This window comes from Macrotis lagotis, chromosome X (assembly GCF_037893015.1).
Source record: "Macrotis lagotis isolate mMagLag1 chromosome X, bilby.v1.9.chrom.fasta, whole genome shotgun sequence".
Taxonomy (NCBI): domain Eukaryota; kingdom Metazoa; phylum Chordata; class Mammalia; order Peramelemorphia; family Peramelidae; genus Macrotis; species Macrotis lagotis.
The window spans coordinates 5284716-5304543 of record NC_133666.1 but is presented as its reverse complement, the minus strand read 5'-3'; positions in this window follow the sequence as shown (position 1 = coordinate 5304543).

Here is a 19828-nt window from a genome sequence, read left to right as displayed (position 1 = left end):
CTCCTGACTCTAGGACTGGCACTCTATCCACTGTGCCACCTAGCTCCCCAGCATAGTAGCTAGTCTTAGTAGGGAGCAAGGCCAGACCTTTTCACATGAGACAGGGGTAAAAGAAGAAAGAGTAACAGACAGAATCTGAGTGAGAGGAGATAAGGAAGAGTAGGAGAAAAGAGAGTTCATGACAAATGGGCTCAATTTTATCTGTAAAATTTGAGGCCAATGTTTCTGCTGAGAAAGCAGGAGGAGGGAAGAGAAGATTTGGAATAGCTACTGTGGAGAGTGGGAGGGTGAGTTGAAAAGGGAAGTAGAGAAGGATTGCCTAGTGGCAGTGAGGAAGTAGTTGAGGTTGTATTAGCATAAATTAGTAGTGCACCAAGACAGAGAATGATTGTATGATTGTTCCCCATCTTCCTTCAGCAGCACATTAGGAGCAAAGGTGGCAAATGGTGGAAGTGGCCCAGGATGAGGCTTGCTGGCTGTAACCTTCAATATGATATGGGGGCTAGAGATTCCAGAGAGGACAACAAGCTAGAAACAGTACCAAGGTCTTTTTCATGCATTAATATATTTCAGTTTGTAAGTCTGCATATAATAGTATTCAAAACTTGCTTACACAGCATATAAAAATCCAGCAATTGCATAGTGTTATTTTCATGCTACTATCCAGTAGTTTAAGCAAGAACTTTACAACACTAGAAAATAAAGTAAAATAACTAGTATAGAAGGAATAAGTCCAGGACCCACCTGGAAAATCAACAAAATTATTCATACTTCAAAGGAAAGTCAAGAATGTCTGTTCATTATAAACTAAAAAAAATAATGCAAACAAAATGTGATTTACAAAATGGAAAGGTAAAATTTCCTTCTACGGTCAACCAAAACAAAGCATTTAAATTAAAACCTACTCTACTCCCCCCTGCCCATTGGAAAACCCTAGTTCTTCTTTTAAAAAGCAAGCTGAAATCATCTTCATATCCTCTCAGTAAAGCGGAGAACATGGGAATTTAAATTGTGAGTCTAGCAATTTAAAAAAGCAAAACCATCCTAATTTCCAAAAGCCCCCCAAAATTAAAAACAACTTGGCAAGACTCTCTTAGAATTGAAAACTTGAGTTCATAAAGTAGCCTGATCTTATTCCAGTTGAAAGATATATTTAAGCATCTACATTCTGAAAATAAGCTACCTCTGAGGTAAAATACCACATGACTTCAGAATCACTGTTTCCACTCCCCCCCCACCTCATTTTGAAAATTAAAATCACATTCCTGTGAAATAAGTGACCTAGAATTACTACATTGTGGCACAGACTCCCCATGTAGGATATATGAATATCCATTTAAGATATGGTTGTCCTAATGGCTTATTTAAATGTATAGATGCAGACTTTCTGCCAAAATGGATGCCTGAACAGAAGGCAGATGGCTCAGCTTCTACATTTGTACTCTAACATAACCCTGAAGTTCTCAGGAAACTGAAGAATGATCAAGAAATCCAATGAGAAACTACAGTTAGTGAATCTTTCACCCAGAACTACCCTCCCAAAAGTCATCTAGATGCCTACCATCAATAGGAAAGAAAGTCCCTCAAGTCAAATGGCTATGTGACCAGAGATAGGACAAGTGAAACTTGTCTAGAGACAGGAAGAGCAGAAGATTCCTATGAAAAACTCCAGTGTTGGGACCTTGAAGGTTCTAGGGACTTGCATAGCCTGTGACCAGCACCAGGGCCTCAACATTTGGATCTGGATAGCCCAGGCTTAGAGGTTTTGAAGTTCCTAATGCTTTTGTGAGATGTCAGAGGAGGTCTCTCTCAGCCTCATATAATCTAAGGGGACAACACAAAAATGTAGCCGGGAGAAGATTCTGGTCCTGGAACAAACCCCCAATTGAGGAAGTAAAACTAGAGATGGATGAGTAAATCAAAGAAAATACTATCCAGTATCAAAAAATTAATCCACTTCTAACTCCATAACTACTGCAAGCAGAAACTCAAAGGACTGTGTACATACTTAGAAAATACGAAATAAAACATCTTGAAGACAGAATAGAAGAATAGGTATCTTAGGAAAGAAAATGGTAAACCTCATTTAAGAAATCAACTCCTCCAAAAGTAGAATAGACTAAATAGAAGTCATTGACTCCTTAAAACAGCAAGGAATATTCAAACAGAATCAAAATATTGGAAAAATTAAAGGTAACTGATATAAAAAACAACTGATATAGAAAAAATACATCATTTAAAATTCATAAACTGAACAATGATTTTTTTAAGACTTGACAATATGTTTTAAGAAGTCATAAATGAAAGCTATTCAGATCTAGGGGCAAAGTATAGGTAGAAACTATCTCCTCAAAAACTCCTGAAAGGAACTGCAAAAGAAAAAAAGTTCCAGAAATATCATTTCCCAAATCTAGAGCCACCATGTCAAAGAAAAAATACTGTGAATATAACAGAAAAGAGTTCAAATTCCAAGGAACTATGGTTAGGATAACATAAGACCTGGCAGTTTTTACAAAAAATGAGAGGAGACCCTGGAATACATTATTTCAAAAGGCAAAAGATACAGACTTCCAAATTAAGAATCACTTATTGTTCAAAGATGAATATTGTTCCTCAGGGAGAAAAATGAAATTTTAATGGAATAGAGAACTTTCATATATTTTTGATGAAAAACCACAGCTATGTTGGAACTTTGAAATATAAGCATAAGAGTCCAAGGAAGCCTAGAAAAGTAAATTTATCTAAATAATTTGAAGAAATCATAAGATAATATATTGGTAACATTCTAATGAGGGAGAAGAAACAAGTATCCCTTCAGAAGTGTTAAATAGCAAAAAGAAGTTATGGGGTGGATTGGTTTTTTCTGAGGGTTTGAAGAGGGGAAGGAGACAGTAGGATTAAAAAGTTAGTACACTAGTATAGAAAGAAGGAAGAATTTGGAATTTATCCTCATAATTTGGTTGTTTGAGAAGATATTATACAAATACAAAAACTAGGTTGGAGGAGTAGGCATCCAATGAAAGGGACAAAGGAAGATTAACTATACATACACAATTTGGGGTAAAATTGCTTCAAACTCAAAAGGAAAACTAATGAAAATGGAAGGCATGTGTTAATTAGGAGAATAAAACGAAGATGGAAATAGTCACAAGCAAAACATACTCCCTGATCCTGAAGAGGGAGCTCAAAGGGAGGAGAAAAAAACAGAAAAGAACTAGAATCTAAGGTAATGCTTTAGAATTGCCCCTTAGACTTTTGAGGAAATAGTTACACAAATTATGGTACATGAGTGTAATGGAATTATTGCACCATAAGAAATGATGAGTGAGAATCTCAGATTTTTGATTTCAGAGAATCCTGGGTAGTATTAACAGATAAGTGAGGTGAGCAGAATCAGGAGAGCAATTTAAACAATAACACCAATATTCTTAAAGAGAAACAACTTTGAAAAACTTAAGAACTCTAATCAAAGCAATGACTATTTTTCCAGAGGACCTATGATGAAATCTGTTACTTATCAATTGACAGAAAGGACACAAGGTGTGGATTTATACATTTTTATTTTTGGACATAGCCACTGTTTGTATTCTTTTTGCTTGGCAATGCTTATTTGTTGCAAAGATGTTTTCCCCCTCTTTCTCTCTGATTTTAGTTGGGTTAGAGAAATTTAGGGAAGAGGTTAGCAAAAATGATGTGAAAAAAAACCAAAACAAAATAGGATCTTGCAATATTTTTTAAAGTACACAGAAGGAGGGGGCAGCTAGGTGGCACAGTGGATAAAGCACCGGCCCTGGAGTCAGGAGTGCCTGGGTTCAAATCTGGTCTCAGACACTTAATAATTACCTAGCTGTGTGGCCTTGGGCAAGCCACTTAACCCCATTTGCCTTGCAACCCCCCCCCCAAAAAAACAAAATAAAGTGCACAGAAGGGAATAAAATTATTTCAGATATCAGTACAAAGAGTAGAGTTTTGAATATAATGTAGAATTTATTACATTTATTTGAATATTTATTTATAGCCAGCAGTCTGATATGGTGATATATGGTTTGATATAGAATCCTCATTTCATATTCTCTATGTGTAAGTACTTTTTATTTTGGCATTTTAATTTATAATAAAATTATTTTAAAATGTGTAGCTATAGTTTAGAAGTAATATGAACAGAGCTTTGTTGTTTGATTCACTCCTCTTGAAGGGAGACTGAAAAGGAGCATGACTGGAAACTTGCTTTGCGCTCAGTCTCCAAAAGGACTGTTGTCCTAGATTAATATCTTTCTGCTTCCTCAAATACTCAGTCTAGGGGTACAATTTTTAGAGACTCAGTGGAAAAAACTCTTAAAAGGGAGTTTATGTGCACTGTCTAGGGCCCTTTTCACCACTGGCTATACAAAAGACTATCTAAATAGCTAGTAAATCAGAGAAACTACACAAATTAGAATAAGCAGAAAATATGAAAGAGTGCACAAACTCTTTAGAATGGAATGAGATAAGATCTCAGCTGAACCTAAAGAGGCTCTGATTTTTCTCTGAAGTCTCTAAGGAGGCAAGCTGTTGAGCCAGTTTCTTCCAGATGTCTATAGCTTCCAAAGCCTCCTAAAGATTGTCTGGAATCATGCTTTCCTCCCCCATGAAAAACTTATCTTGTTCCAGCTATCCCCCTTATGCAGGTATATATTAGTGAATTCTATTTCACTCATTATTTCCTCCACCAGATCTTTGGTTTTACTTCCAGCCCAACTCTCTTTACCATTGTCTGAAGAAGCATCATCTATAGAAGAAGCATCATCTATAGAGAAAGAGCCAGCCATTCTCCTCATCTGCTAAACAGCTGCTACCTACTGGCTCAGCCAGCCTAGCTTAAGTTGCAGGGTACCCTATTGTGTCAGACACATCAGACCACCACCACCACTTTCCCCACCATTTTCCCTCAGATCCTGATGGAGATAAGCCGAAACCTTCAGAATAGCAGTCTCCCCGCCCCCCCCCCCCCCCCCCCCCCCCCCCCGCCCAAGCATCAGATCTACTTCCAGTCAAGCCACTACAGTCAAATTGAAGGAAGAAATCATTTGGGGGGTTTTTTTGGTTTGTTTTATTAAAGATTTTGAGTATTACCATTTCCCCACCAATCTTGCTTCCCTCCCCCCACCCCTCCACAGAAAGCAATCTGTCAGTTTTTACATTGTTTCCATGGTATACATTGATCCAAATCGAGTGTGATGAGAGAGAAATCATATCCTTAAGGAAAGAAACAAAAAGTCTTAGAGATAACAAGATCAGACAATAAGAACTGTTTTTTTTCTAAATTAAAGGGAATAATCCTTGAATTTTGTTCAAACTCCATGGCTTTTTCTCTGGATACAGATGGTATTCTCCATTGCAGACAGCCCCAAATTGTCCCTGATTGTTGCACTGATGGAATGAGCAAGTCCATCAAGGTTGGACATCACCCCCATGTTGCTGTTAGGGTGTACACTGTTTTTCTGGTTCTGCTCATCTCACTGAGCATTAGTTCATGCAAATACCTCCAGGCTTCCCTGAATTCCCACCCCTCCTGGTTTCTAATAGAACAATAGTGTTCCATGACATACATAGACCACAGTTTGCTGAGCCATTCCCCAATTGAAGGACATTTACTTGATTTCCAATTCTTTGCCACCACAAACAGGACTGCTATGAATATTTTTGTACAAGTGATGTTTTTATCCTTTTTCATCATTTTTTCAAGGTATAGACCCAGTAGTGGTATTGCTGGATCAAAGGGTCTGTACATTTTTGTTGCCCTTTGGGCGTAGTTTCAAATTTCTCTTCAGAAAGGTTGGATGAGTTCACAGCTCCACCAACAGTGTAATAGTGTCCCAGATTTCCCACAACCCTTCCAACAACGATCATTATCCTTTCTGGTAATGTTGGCCAATCTGAGAGGTGTGACGTAGTACCTCAGAGAGGCTTTAATTTGCATTTCTCTAATAAGTAATGATTTAGAACAATTTTTCATATGGCTATGGATTGCTTTGATCTCATCTTTAAATTGTCTTTACATATCATTTGATCATTTGTCAATTGGGGAATGGCTTTTTTTTTGTTAATTTGGCTCAGTTCTCTGTATATTTTAGAAATGATTCCTTTGTCAGAATCATTAGTTGTAAATATTGTTTCCCAATTTACTACATTTCTTTTGATCTTGGTTACAGTGATTTTATCTGTGCAAAAGCTTTTTAATTTAATGTAATCAAAATCATTAGTTTGTTTTTAGTGATGTTCTCCATCTCTTCCTTAGTTGTAAACTGCTCCCTTTCCATAGATCTGACAGGTAAACTAGTCCTTGATCTTCTAATTTGTTTATAGTATTATTTTTTATGTCTAAATCCTTGTCCATTTGGATCTTATCTTGGTAAAGTGTGTGAGGAATTGGTCTAATCTAAGGTTCTTCCATGGACAAAATCATTTTGGAGAGGAGCCTACCTTCCTCATCACCATCAATGACAACTACGACCAATTGCCACCAGCAGTTGTTCATTATAAATCTGACTAGATAGTCACAGTAGCCATAGGAATGGCAGCACCTCCTAAAACCAATGATCCTGCTTTCAATCCTTTTTATAGCCTTCATCTTGGGTAGCAACGTTTAGGGTGTTGCAACCTGGTCTCCTGTTCATAGAAATGCTACAGTCATAGTTATTGAAGACCTGGAAAAGAAAATTCTTGTCCCCAAAGTCCTTGACACCACCAAAGGGTTCAACATCAGAAACTGATATGATTTTCATCAGTGGAAAGTGACATCAAAGAAGATACATTACCATCTGCTTTACCATTATACCCTAAGGATCATGGGACTTTTCCATCTGACTCATAGCTAAAACCTTCCATATGTCTTGACTTCTCCATTAGAGTGTGAACTACTTGTGAGCAAGGACTGTTTTTTTTTTTAATTTGTACCCTCAGAGCTTTGAATAGTGTTTTATATAAAGTAAACAATAAAAACGCCATTCATTCATTCATCAACTAGGATTCTTGTCTCCTTCCACTTACATAGCAACATGCAAAACTCCCTAGGCTTGATTAGAAGCCAGTTTACACAAGATCATAGTGTTCTGTGATTTATAACCCTTTAGCATTACCTAACCTCCCCTTGTCCAATCACCAATGCTCCTTCACTCTCCAGATCAGTAACTCTGGAGAGAGCTAAGTCACTTGGTTATGTATTCCTTATGACCATCCCCATTCATCTGGCCACTTTTTCTTCCCCCTTCCACCTTTTGCTTAAAAAACTGTAGTCAAAGCCACAGTGCCACTGTCTGTGGAAAATGGTGTGGCCATTTACTGCCTTATTGTTTGACAACTTCATGACTTCTCAGACCTTAGTTCTTGTCTCTAATACTATGTGCAATGACTTTGCCTTTTGTATTTGTATCCTAAATTCTTCACATAGTGCTTGGCACACATGGCAATTCCTTACCAATTACTTTTTTTTGATTTATTAAAGATTTTATTTGAGTTTTACAATTTTTCCCCCCAATCTTACTTCCCCTCCCCCACCCCCACACCAATTACTTTTTCATTCATCATTTGTTCATTCATTCTCTATTTCTTTGGTGTCAGGGAACAACTTAAGATAGCTCATCATGTCATTTAGTCAATAAACAAGCATTTTTATTAAAGCCTACTATGGGCCAAGCACTGTTAAACCCTGGGGAATATTAAAAGTGGCAAAAATCAGTCTCTGCTCTCAAGTATCTCACAATCTACGGAGGAATACAAAATGCAAAAGCTATGTGAAAAAAGGATATAAAGAGGCTAAAATGGAGATAATTGCAGAAGGAAGATATTATGAATAAGGAAAACTGAGAAAAGCTTCTTGAACAAGGTGAGACTTCAGTTAAGTCTCAAAGGAAGCCAGGAAAGTATTCAAGAAATAGCAAGGAGGACAGTGTCACTGTATTGTAGTGGGAGGTAGAGGGAGAAGGTGTAAAGAAGGTTGAAAAGGTAGAAAGGGATCAAGTTAGGAAGGGCTTTCAAAGCCAAACAGAATTTTATATTTTGTCCCGGAGGCAATAGAGAGCTACTGGAGTTCATTGAATGGTGGATGGCATAGTCACACTTGTGCTTTAGTAAGTTTGAAAACTGATTGGAGGATGGACCAGAGTGGGGTGGAACTTGAGCCATCTAGTGAGCTGAGTCAGAAACCTGGAAGACCTGAATTCAAATATGGCTCAACCACTATCTGCCTCAGTTTCCTCATCTGTAAAATGCAGCTAATAATATCCTGAATTGTTGTGAGAATCAAATAAGATAATATTTGCCAAGTGTTTAGCACATAGAAGGTGCTTAAAAATGTGTATTTCTTTCCTTTATTGATGCAGGAAGACCAACTAGCGGGTTATTGAAATAGTCCAAGTGTGAGATAATGAGTGACTGCACCATGGTAGTAGCAGTTTCACAGGAGAAAAGTAAGTGCATATGAGCGATGTTAGGAAGGTAAAAAACTGACAGGATTCTACAACTGATTGAATATAGGGATTAAAGATAGTGAGGAGGTGAGGATGACAGCAAGGTGGCTAACCAGGGTGACAAAGAAAGGTCATACTCTCAATAGTAATAAGGAAGTTAGTAAGAAGATAGAGTTCAGGGGGAAAGATATTGAGTTCAAGATGTCTATGTTATATCCTGTTAGAGATATTTATTACTGAGTTGGAGATATCAGACTAGAGGTAAGGAGAGAGTTTAGGTTTGAATAATTACACCTGAGAATCATCTGTAAGGAGATGATAATTGGAGTCCATGGGAGCTGATGAGATCACCAACTGAAATAGTAGATAGAGAGATGAGGTCTAAGGACAGAGCCTTGTGGAATACCCATGGTTATTAGGCATGACTTATAGATCCAACAAAGGAGACTGAGCAGGAACAGTCAGATAAGTAGAATGAGAACCAAAAAAGAGGAGTGTCGTGAAAACCCTAGAAAGAAGAGAGTATCAAGGAGAAGGATGATCAACATTGTCAAAGTCTGCAGAGAGGTCGAGGATGAGGCTGGAGAAAAGTCCATTAGATTTGACAATTGAGACCAAAGACAAACTCAGTGCATTAATCGTTTAGGTCTGTGTTATAATATCGTCATAGATTTTTAAATCTACTTCCATTTCCCAGTGCAGATGTTCAAAACAATCCCTTTAATATTAAAGGAATTTAGTATTAAATAATTATTTTGATAAAATTTTCAGTCTCCTTTGATTATATGCTGCAATAAATATGGTTGCAATGTCTTCCCCTTTGTTCATTTGCAATTTGAATTGTATTTTGGCTATATTTCTATATTTCCTTTTCTTTCCTCTTTCTTGGGTGAACCTGTCTATTTATAAAAGGATCAGTTAGGATTCTAGGAAGTGTCAAGAACCATAGTTTGTATACCTTTCTCGGAGTGGAAGGCACCATAGGAAGCATTTAGAACAATGTATACCTAAGGACCTCCTGAACAAGAAATCATCTAATCTTTGCTTAGAGTCCTCTAGATATGAACTCATTACCTCCCCAGACAGCTCTAAGGGTTAGGAAGTTTTTTCTTTCTATAAACTGAAAATAATCCTCTCTTCTCATCTTGATGTAGAATATTTGGGTAAAGAGTTTTTGAGAGAAATCAAGTGATTTTTTAAGTATAATTTGTTCTGTTCTATTCCATTTGATAAAGTATTTAGTCCATTTATTATCATGATCAGTCAGTAAATATTTATTGAGTTCCTACTGTGTACCAAGCAGTATGTTAAGTGCTGTGGATCTACATAAAGAGGCAAAAAGTCTTTCCTTTCAAAGGGTTCACAATCTAATGAGGGAGACAAGCAAACATGTCTAATCAAGTGAATATAAGTACTGAAATTAAGAGGGTTTGGAAAAGGATTTCTGTAGAAGATGGAATCTTAATTGGAACATGAATGAAGTCAGTAAGCAGAGATGAGGAGGGAGAGCATTCCAGGGAAGGAGAAGAGCCAAATAAAATGCCTAAAGTTGAGAGGAGTACCTTGTTCAAGGAATAGAAGAGTACATGATGGGGAGAAAGATAAAGAAAACTATAAAGGTAAGGAATTGCTACATTATGAAAGGTTTTGAATGTCAGAGGGTTTTTTATTTGATCTTGAAGGTGATAGAAGTTATAACTCACTACTTTTTAAGCTATTGTGTCAACCAAGAAAACAACCCTGGATGATATGTATTCATATTTGTGACTTAATTTTCAGATATAGTACTACTTATGAAATAAATTATTTAAATGATTCTGAACATTTTAAGTGAAATGTTATTACACTTTGAGGATGTGACTTTCTTTTAAAAATATTTTATCTATGTTCTTAAAAGTATCACTGCTACTTCTCACAGATGCTCTATCCTCCTCCCACTATGGAAGAGTTTTACATACATGTAACAAATAAATATTGTCAAATAAAATGAATTAACAAATTGACCATGACTAAAAAGCATACACACCTCCTTGATCACTGCCTTGTGTAAACTCCAACATGGAACAACTGATTGGTTTAAGATTAGGAAAGGAGCATGACAAAGCTGTATATTGCCACCTTATTTATTTAAGTTATATGCAGAATACATCATGAAAAATGCCAAACTGAATAAATCAAAAGCAAGAATTAAGATTTCCAGGAAAAATATTAATAATCTCAATTTGCAGATGATACCACTCTGATGATAGAAAGTAAAGAATTCAGAAATCTCTTCATGAGGTTGATAAAGAAGAGTGTAAAAAGCTAGCGTAGAGATTAACATAAAAAGTAACATCATGACAACTGGCCCCATTACTTCCTGACAAATAGAGGAAGACAGAATGGAAACAGTGTCAGATCAGATTTTATATTATTAGACTCAAAGATCACTAAAAAGGCACCTTTAGCCATGAAATTAAAAGACACTTCTTTGAAGGAAGGCTATGAAAAATTTGGATATTATTTTGCTGATGAAGGTCTGTATGGTCAAAGCTATGATTTTTTCCCATTAACAATGCATGACTGTGAAAGTTAATTATAAGGAAAACGAAGTGTCACAGAATCAAAGTTGCAGTATTAGAGAAGACTTGGGAGTTTTTTGGACAGTAAAGAAACCAAATTAGTCAATACTTAAAAGAAAATAATTCAGATTATTCATTAGAAGGTCAAATATTGACTCTGAAGCTTAAATACCTTAGTCACATAATGAAAAGACAGAACTCATTGTAAAAGACCCTGATGTTTGGGAAGATTGAACACAAAAGGAAAAGGGAATGCCAGAAGATGAGATAGATATTGTTATGGAGTAATGAACATGAGTTTGGAAAGATTGCAAGAGATAGTGGAGGATAGAAGGGCATGGTGTGGTATGGTCCATGGGTTCACAAAGAATAGGACATGAGTGAATAACTACAATGAAAAAGCATGCCTCATTGACACAACTAGTCCATCCTTTCTCTGGAGAGAGGTGAGATTCATGTTTTGCCATCTGTTTTTTGAAGATATGATTAGTCACTGCCTTGATCAGATATCTGAGTTCTTTAGGTACTGTGATTTTTCAGAGGAACGCATACTGAGTCTATAAAAGAAAACAACTAAGGGATGATGCATTCAGAAGGTCAGGAACTTTGAATTACGTAACTAGGTTATAAAGTAAGGTATAACCAATTTGGTACTGATAGCTAAACGAGGAAAAGTTAAAACAGAGAAAGAAAATTATAGAGGGGCGGCTAGGTGGCGCAGTGGATAAAGCACTGGCCCTGGAGTCAGGAGTACTTGGGTTCAAATCTGGTCTCAGACATTTAATAATTACCTAGCTGTGTGGCCTTGGGCAATCCACTTAACCCCATTTGCCTTGCAAAAACCTAAAAAAAAATTATAGACCTATCTCACTGATGAATATAAATGCAAATATCTTAAATAAAATCTTAGCAAAAGATTGCAACAAGTTATCACTAGGATTATACATTATGACCAAGTAGGATTTATCCCAGGAATGCAGGGTTGGTTCAATATTAGGAAAATTATTGGCATAATTAATTATATAAACCACAAACCTATCAAAAATTATATGATTGTATCTATAGATGCTGAAAAAGCTTTTGACAAAATACAGCACCCATTCCTACTAAAAACATTAGAGAGTGTAAGAATAAATGGACTGTTCCTTACTGTAATAAGCAGTATCTATCTGAAACCATCAACAAGCATTATATTCAATGGGGAGAGGCTGAAGGCATTCCCAATAAGATCAGGGGTGAAACAAGGGTGCCCATTATCACCACTACTATTCAATATCCTATTAGAAATGTTAGCTTCAGCAATTATAGAAGAAAAAGAAATTGAAAGAATTAGAATTTGGAAGGAAGAGACAAAACTCTCATTCTTTGCAGATGACATGATGGTCTACCAAGAGAATCCTAAAAAATCATCTAAAAAACTACTAGAAACAATTAGCAACTTTAGCAAAGTCACAGGATACAAAATAAACCATCATAAATCCTCAACTTTTCTATATATGACTAGCAAGATACAGCAGGAAGAACTAGAAAGAGAAATCCCATTCAAAGTAACCTCAGACAATATAAAATACCTGGGAGTATATTTGCCAAGGCAGACTCAGAAACTTTTTGAAAACAATTACAAAACACTTCTCATACAAATAAAATCAGATTTAAATACCTGGGCAAACATCAACTACTCATGGATATGTCGAGCTAATATAATAAAAATGACAATTCTACCAAAGCTAAAGGGTTACCTGTTTAGGGCCTTATCAATCAAAATTCCAAAAAATTGCTTTAATGAGTTAGAAAAAGTGGTAAGTAAATTCATATGGAGAAATAAAAAGTCCAGAATTTCCAGGGATTCAATGAAAAAAAAGTGCAAAAGAAGGTGGCTTAGCCCTACCTGATCTACAATTATAGTATAAGGTATCAGTCATCAAAACTATCTCGTATGGGCTAAGAAACAGAGTGGTGGACCAGTGGAATAGACTAGGTGCAATAGCAGGAAACAATTATAGTAATCTGCTGTTTGATAAATACAAAGAGTCCAGCTATTGGGATAAAAAATTTCTCTTCAATAAAAACTGCTGGGAAAATTGGAAGTTAATATGGAAGAAACTTAGGTTAGATCAACACCTCACAACCTATACCGAGATAAGATCCAAATGGATACAGGATTTAGACATAAAAAACAATATTATAAGCAAACTAGAAGATCAAGGAGTAGTTTACCTGTCAGATCTGTGGAAAGGGAAGTAGTTTATGACCAAGGAAGAGATGGAGATCATCACTAAAAACAAACTAGACGATTTTGAATACATTAAATTAAAAAGCTTTTGCACAGAGAAAACCACTGTAACCAAGATCAAAAGTAATATAGTAAACTGGGAAGCAATCTTTACAATTAATGATTCTGACAAAGGACTTATTTCTAAAATATACAGAGAACTGAGCCAAATTAACAAAAAAAAAAGCCATTCCCCAATTGACAAATGGTCAAATGATATGCAAAGGCAACTTACAGATGAGATCAAAGCAATCCACTGTCATATGAAAAATTGCTCTAAATCATTACTTATTAGAGAAATGCAAATTAAAACTTCTCTGAGGTAACACCTCACACCTCTCAGACTGGCCAATAGGACCAGAAAGGATAATGATCATTGTTGGAAGGGTTTTGGGAAATCTGGGACACTAATACATTGTTGGCGGAGTTGTGAACTCATCCAACCCTTCTGGAGAGCAATTGGGAATTACCCCTAAAGGGCAAAAAATATGTGCATACCCTTTGATCCAGCAATAACACTACTGGGTCTATACCTGAAGAGATGATGAAAAAGGGTAAAAACATCACTTGTACAAAAATATTCATAGCAGTCCTGTTTGTGGTGGCAAAAAATTAGAAATCAAGTAAATATCCTTTAATTGGGGAATGGCTTAGCAAACTGTGGTATATGTATGTCATGGAACACTATTGTTCTACTAGAAACCAAGAGGGATGGGAATTCAGGAAAGCCTGAAGGGATTTGCATGAGCTGATTTTGAGATGAGCAGAACCAGAAAAACACTCATTCCATCACTGCAACAATCAGGGACAGTTTGGGGCTGTCTGCAATGGAGAATACCATCTGTATCCAGGGAAAGAACTGTGGAGTTTGAACAAAGACCAAAGACTATTACCTTTAATTTAGGGAAAAAAATCTGATATCTTATTGTCTGATCTTGCTATCTCTTATACTTTATGTTTCTTCCTTAAGCATATGATGTCTCTCATCACATTCAGTTTGGATCAATCTATACTATGTAAACAATGTAAAGATTGGCAAATTGCCTTCTGTGGCGGGGTGGGGGAGGGAAGTAAGATCAGGAGAAAATTGTAAAACTCAAAATAAATAAAATCTTTACAATTCAAAAATGAATAAATAAAGGTTTACCTATAGTGCTAAACCAAAACAAAATTCCTAGTCATTTAAAATGATGTCTATAGTGAATGTTGGAGGTGATGTGGGAAAACTGGGGCACTAATGCATTGTTGGTAGAATCGTGAACTGATTCAACCTTTCTGGAGAGTAATTTGGAATTATGCCCAAAGGGCAATAAAACTGTGCATACCCTTTAATCTAGCAATACTATTGCTAGGTCTATATCCTAAAAAGATCATGAAAAAGAGTAAAAAACCCACATGTACAAAAACAATCATAGTAGCTCTCTTCATGGTGACCAAGAATTGGAAATTGAGGGGATGTCCATCAACTAGGGAGTGGCCAAACAAATTGTGGACGAGACTTCAGAAAAACCTGAAAAGACTTACATGAACTGTTGCTGAATAAAATGAACAGAACCAGAAGAACATTATGTACACTAATAAAAACATTGAGTGGGTAATCAACTATGATGGACTTGATCATTTCAACAGTACAATAATCAAAGACTTGTGATAGAAAATGCCATATCCAGAGAGGGAACTGTGGAGTTTAAATGCAGACCAAAGCTTACTATCTTCAACTTTTTAAAGTTGTCTTATGTATTGTCATTTTTTCTCTCTAATTTTTTCCCATTTGTATTTGATTCTTCTTTCACAACATAATTTATATGGATCTATGTTTAGCATAATTACACCTGTAGAGCCTATATTAAATTGCTTTCTGTTAAGGAGGGGAAGGAGGGAAAGAGGGAAGGGAGGAAAGGAGAAAAATGTAAAACTGAAAACTTTGAAAAAAAATGATTGGTGCAAACTACCATTGCATGTTGTTGGAAAAACAAATAAAATATTTTTAAAAAATGATATCTATAGTGCTATAACAGGTGCAACCATAAGTGGGTATTTTTTCCACTTATGCATATTGTAATCCATCCATGCCTTCTTATCCCACATGATCATTTTTCATGTCTTTCCAAGAGACCTACATAAAAGATCCATTTAATGTGTTGGAGGTATTCCTCTGCTTCATTTAATAATAGATGAATATCATTGCAACACTTGGGCAGTACTTTGATTATGTCTATTGACTGTGACTAGACCACCTTCTTTCAGGGTCATATATGAAATCTATAGTCAAAAGATTCTCCCTCTCTCATGGAAATGCAACTCTAGACTCACACGGATCAGGTTCTTTCATATTCGCTTGCCCATTCTGTTCCGATTATAGAATTTTCGGGGAAAATCCCTTAAAGTTAGATTGGACTGGAGTCTCTAGGTTCATGCCTTCAAAGAAAATAGCAGCTTTTGTCTTTTGTGTACAAAATAGAGTTATAGTATATGAGAGCTCTTTAATTCATCTACCATAATAATGCTTAAAACATAAAAGACTCAAAATAATGTATCAACAAATACTTAAAGCATAAAATAAATAATAATTCACTACACCCATTGTAATATCCTGAAATGTGAAAGTATTTTGGGGACTGTTGAACAGATATTTTTTCACTTCCCTTTCACATGACCTGTCTGTATTACTTGTAAATCCATTTCTACTGATAGCATAGGTATGATTTGGCTTTTGTAATACTTTGACCTTCAGCAACTTTCTCTGACTGTTCATTCTAGTGTTCTAAAAGGAGAACCTTTAGAAATAGTACAGTTACAGCAAGCACCCCCTCCTGGATGACAATCAACTCAGAAAACCAGACACTCTCCAAGTCATGAAGTCACCAACATGAATGAAAACCTCCAGTATAGTCCTTTGATTACTTGTACTCAGGGAAAAAAGACATAAAACAGAATAAGCAGACTGGAACTCAAAATCCAATCTCAGACTTGCAGAGGCAAACACATGCTTGCTGCCATAGCCACAATGGCCTGAGAGAGGAAGGAGTGTAGACAGAAAGAAAAGTAAAATCTCTTCCTTTCCTCCCAACCTTGAAAGTCCAAAGAGAAACTGAAAAAGTTATAAATTACTTTCTTAAGAGAGAGGGAGAGGAAATATTTTCTTCTCAGTTACTCTTAAAGCCTACTCAATGGGTAGTTTTTTCTGCTCATTTGCCAATAATCTGACACAGGGACTAATGAAACAATTGAGAGCCATTGGTCTCACATGCTCTTTAGCAAAGATTGCATGCCTATTTCCATGGGAAGTTGTTCCAATCCACTCCCTCCTACTTGTGTCCCCTTGTTGGTATCTTTTAGACCATTTCTTGTGACCATTGTCACAATATTAATTATTAATTGTTAGTAATATTAATATTGATTGATATGAATAATATTGAAGTGTGTTTATTCCACACTAATGTCATTCTGATGCCTCTTGAATCACCTGCAATTTCATTCTCGGCAATTTTGATGCTTCATGATTTATACTCATCTCACATGACTATAACATTGCATTGAGATCCAGAACACCTGCTTCACTATTTCAATATATTTACTAAGCATCTACACTGTTTTGATAACTATAATAGACACTATTACATATAAAGTTATAAAACAAAGTTCTGTGTGATGTCTTGAGGGAAGATAGTTACCGACAGGGAGAAACAGGAAGGATTCTCATAAAGAAGATGGCATTTGAGTTGGACTTTAAGTATGTGCAAGAATTTAGGAGGTGCAGGAAGGAAGATGAGGATATTCTATTCATAGGGAATGATGTGATTATGCAATACATAGAGACTGGAAAGCTCAGGGTATATTTGATAAATAGAGAATATTCCAGATTTGCTGAAGTGTCCAGTATGTGGAAGAGAGTAGCATGAGATAAGGCTGACAAGGTAGGGTAGTATGAGATTATGGAACATCTGTAATGCTAGGCAAAGACATTTGGATTTGTCTTGGTAGGTTAAGAGAAATATTGAAAAGTTTTAAGTCGAGGAGTACCATGACTGAATATATGTTTTATGTAAGATAGATAGCAGAGGTACTGAATTAGAGAGGAAGCTTGGCATAAGGTATAGAGTTTTAATCTTGTGGTCAGAAAGACCTGAGTTCAAATATCACCTCAGACATTTATTGGCACTGACCTTGGGTAAAGCAATCTCTTTTAATCCCGTTTTCTTCATCTGCAAAAAAGAGGAAGGATAACATTTGCCTCACAGGGATCAAATGAGAATAATGTATTTTTAAAGTTGTTTGTTGGCTTTAAAAAATTATATAAATGTTAACTATTAGAAGTGGTCCTGTATGTTACTTCTTTTGTAGACCCTTGCCTAATCCTCATCAGCAACCAACCTAGTAGATGGTACCATATCTAGGAAAGGGCAGGCTTAGAGTTCAGTTGAATGAGGACACCAGGAGACACTCAGACATTAGGGATCTGTGACAAATATGTATTACTGCTCATAGAGAAGTCCAAATTGGTAAAGTTTACCTTGCTGATTAGAATTTTCATTTTCATTTCTTGCTACAAGTGATGACTCATTGAGTAAGGGAGAGAGTAGAGCTATATTCAGAGATGAAAATGATGTAAAAACAAATGTAGCACCATCTCTAGTTTACCCACCCAACTCTTACTCACAGATTGGGTTCCTCAGGATAAAAATATCACTCAAAGGTTATGATACTCTCAGGGCCTCCCAAATGAGTCAATTATGTATCCTTGCTGAATATCCTTTCCATGTTATATTAAGTAAACCTTTGATTAAAATTTCTCATTTTCTTCTAATCCTGAGCTTAAAGTCCTGAACTAAGCTGAATCTGGACTGACCTGAGTCATTGCCATTAGTATGTAGTATTGAATTGGGATGTTCTTGTCGATGAACTATGGTTGAAATTGGGGAAGGGCATTAGAAGGAAGGGGAGTGCCCAGATAATCAGAGGCTTTGGTATAGTAATGTAAAACCTTGTGGCTGCTGTGCCTATGGTAATGATTTTCAGGCACTCACTCGGTCAATTGACAAGTAAATTGACCGCAAGTATTCAGCAACTAGACCAATGTGAATATGGCTTTTTAAAAAAATGTTTTTATTGATATCTCCTGTTTCTTATCATCATAGTTATCCCATGTAACTCTTCCCTTACATCTTTCAGACATCCCAACCCATATAACAAATAGTGATTTTCAGAGAGAAGAAAAAATCAACACAATAAATTAATACATTTAAAAAGCCCAAAAGCATCTGCAATGTTTAACACCTGTGGACCTTCCACCTCCACAAAGAGCTTGATTGAGAGCATTTTCTCATATTTCTTCATTTGAGCCCTACTTAATCTTTATAATTTTGTGTTAGAAACACACTTGACACAGTTAAAACTATCAGCTTTTTATTATAGCAAGAACTAACTAACTGCAAATTTAACTTCTTTATTTGACCTTGTCTGGTCCTGATTAAATGCTTCTCCAAGCAGTTATGAAAAGTTAACTCTTACCTTATCCTGACATTTTTGTCTGTCTCATGCTTAGATGTGCAGGTGTGGAAACTTAACTTTTTATTGCTTACATCTTGTTACATTCATTTTTGATTTTTTGAAGTGTGGTTGTTGTCCCATTTACATTGTTTAAATCACTGTGTGTATTGCTTTTTTGGCTCTGAATTCTGCATCAGTTCATACAAATCCCCTGTTTCTCTGTATTCAGCCTCCTAAGATATTTGTGATCATCAAGGGAAATAATATTCATAAAGCATTTTGCAAATCTGTAAGCATTTTGTAAATGCTAGTGATGATGATGATGTTTACAGAGCAGGGAGAGGAGTAAAGATGTGAGTGTGGTTGCCCTGGCACTTCCTCAAAATTGAGTTTCCAGGAGAAAATCATTAACTGAAGGAGGGATTGCTGGGATGCAGAGATCTATCAAAGTGAGAAAGCTGCAAGACCTTCCATAAATATTAGCCCTTTGGGGTAATTAATAAACTTAGATAAAGAGTATAGAAAAAATATAGAGAAAATATTACTACAAAATAGTTTCTCATGCTGGACCATTTTGATCACCATTCCTTTCAGTGATGCATATCAGAAACATGAAAATGAACATGTCTACTTTAAGAAAGTATTTACTTTCCAAAAAATAAAATTTGTTTCTTTCAAAGCCATGAAATTTTTCAGATTTCAGAAATCTTTGTTAAGTCTTTTGGTGCTGCCATAGGTCTTACCTAAATAACATTTTGTAATCATCTGTTTAGCATTGGCACTACTCCCCATAGTTCAGTATCCTCCAAATATTCATGTTTTATCTCCAGCTACTTATACTGTGGTATTTACCCTACCTAGGAAATATTCAGTTCTCCAAATCTGTTTATTCATCAAAATCTAGTTCTCCTCTGATCCATAACCAGATGCCTACTTTCTCACAATATAATAAATAAAACATTTTAGTATATTGATAAGTGATAATGGATTGTCATGTTACTGCTCTTAGGTATACAATTAGCAGAATCTGTTGAAGACAATTACTTAGGAGAGTAGAA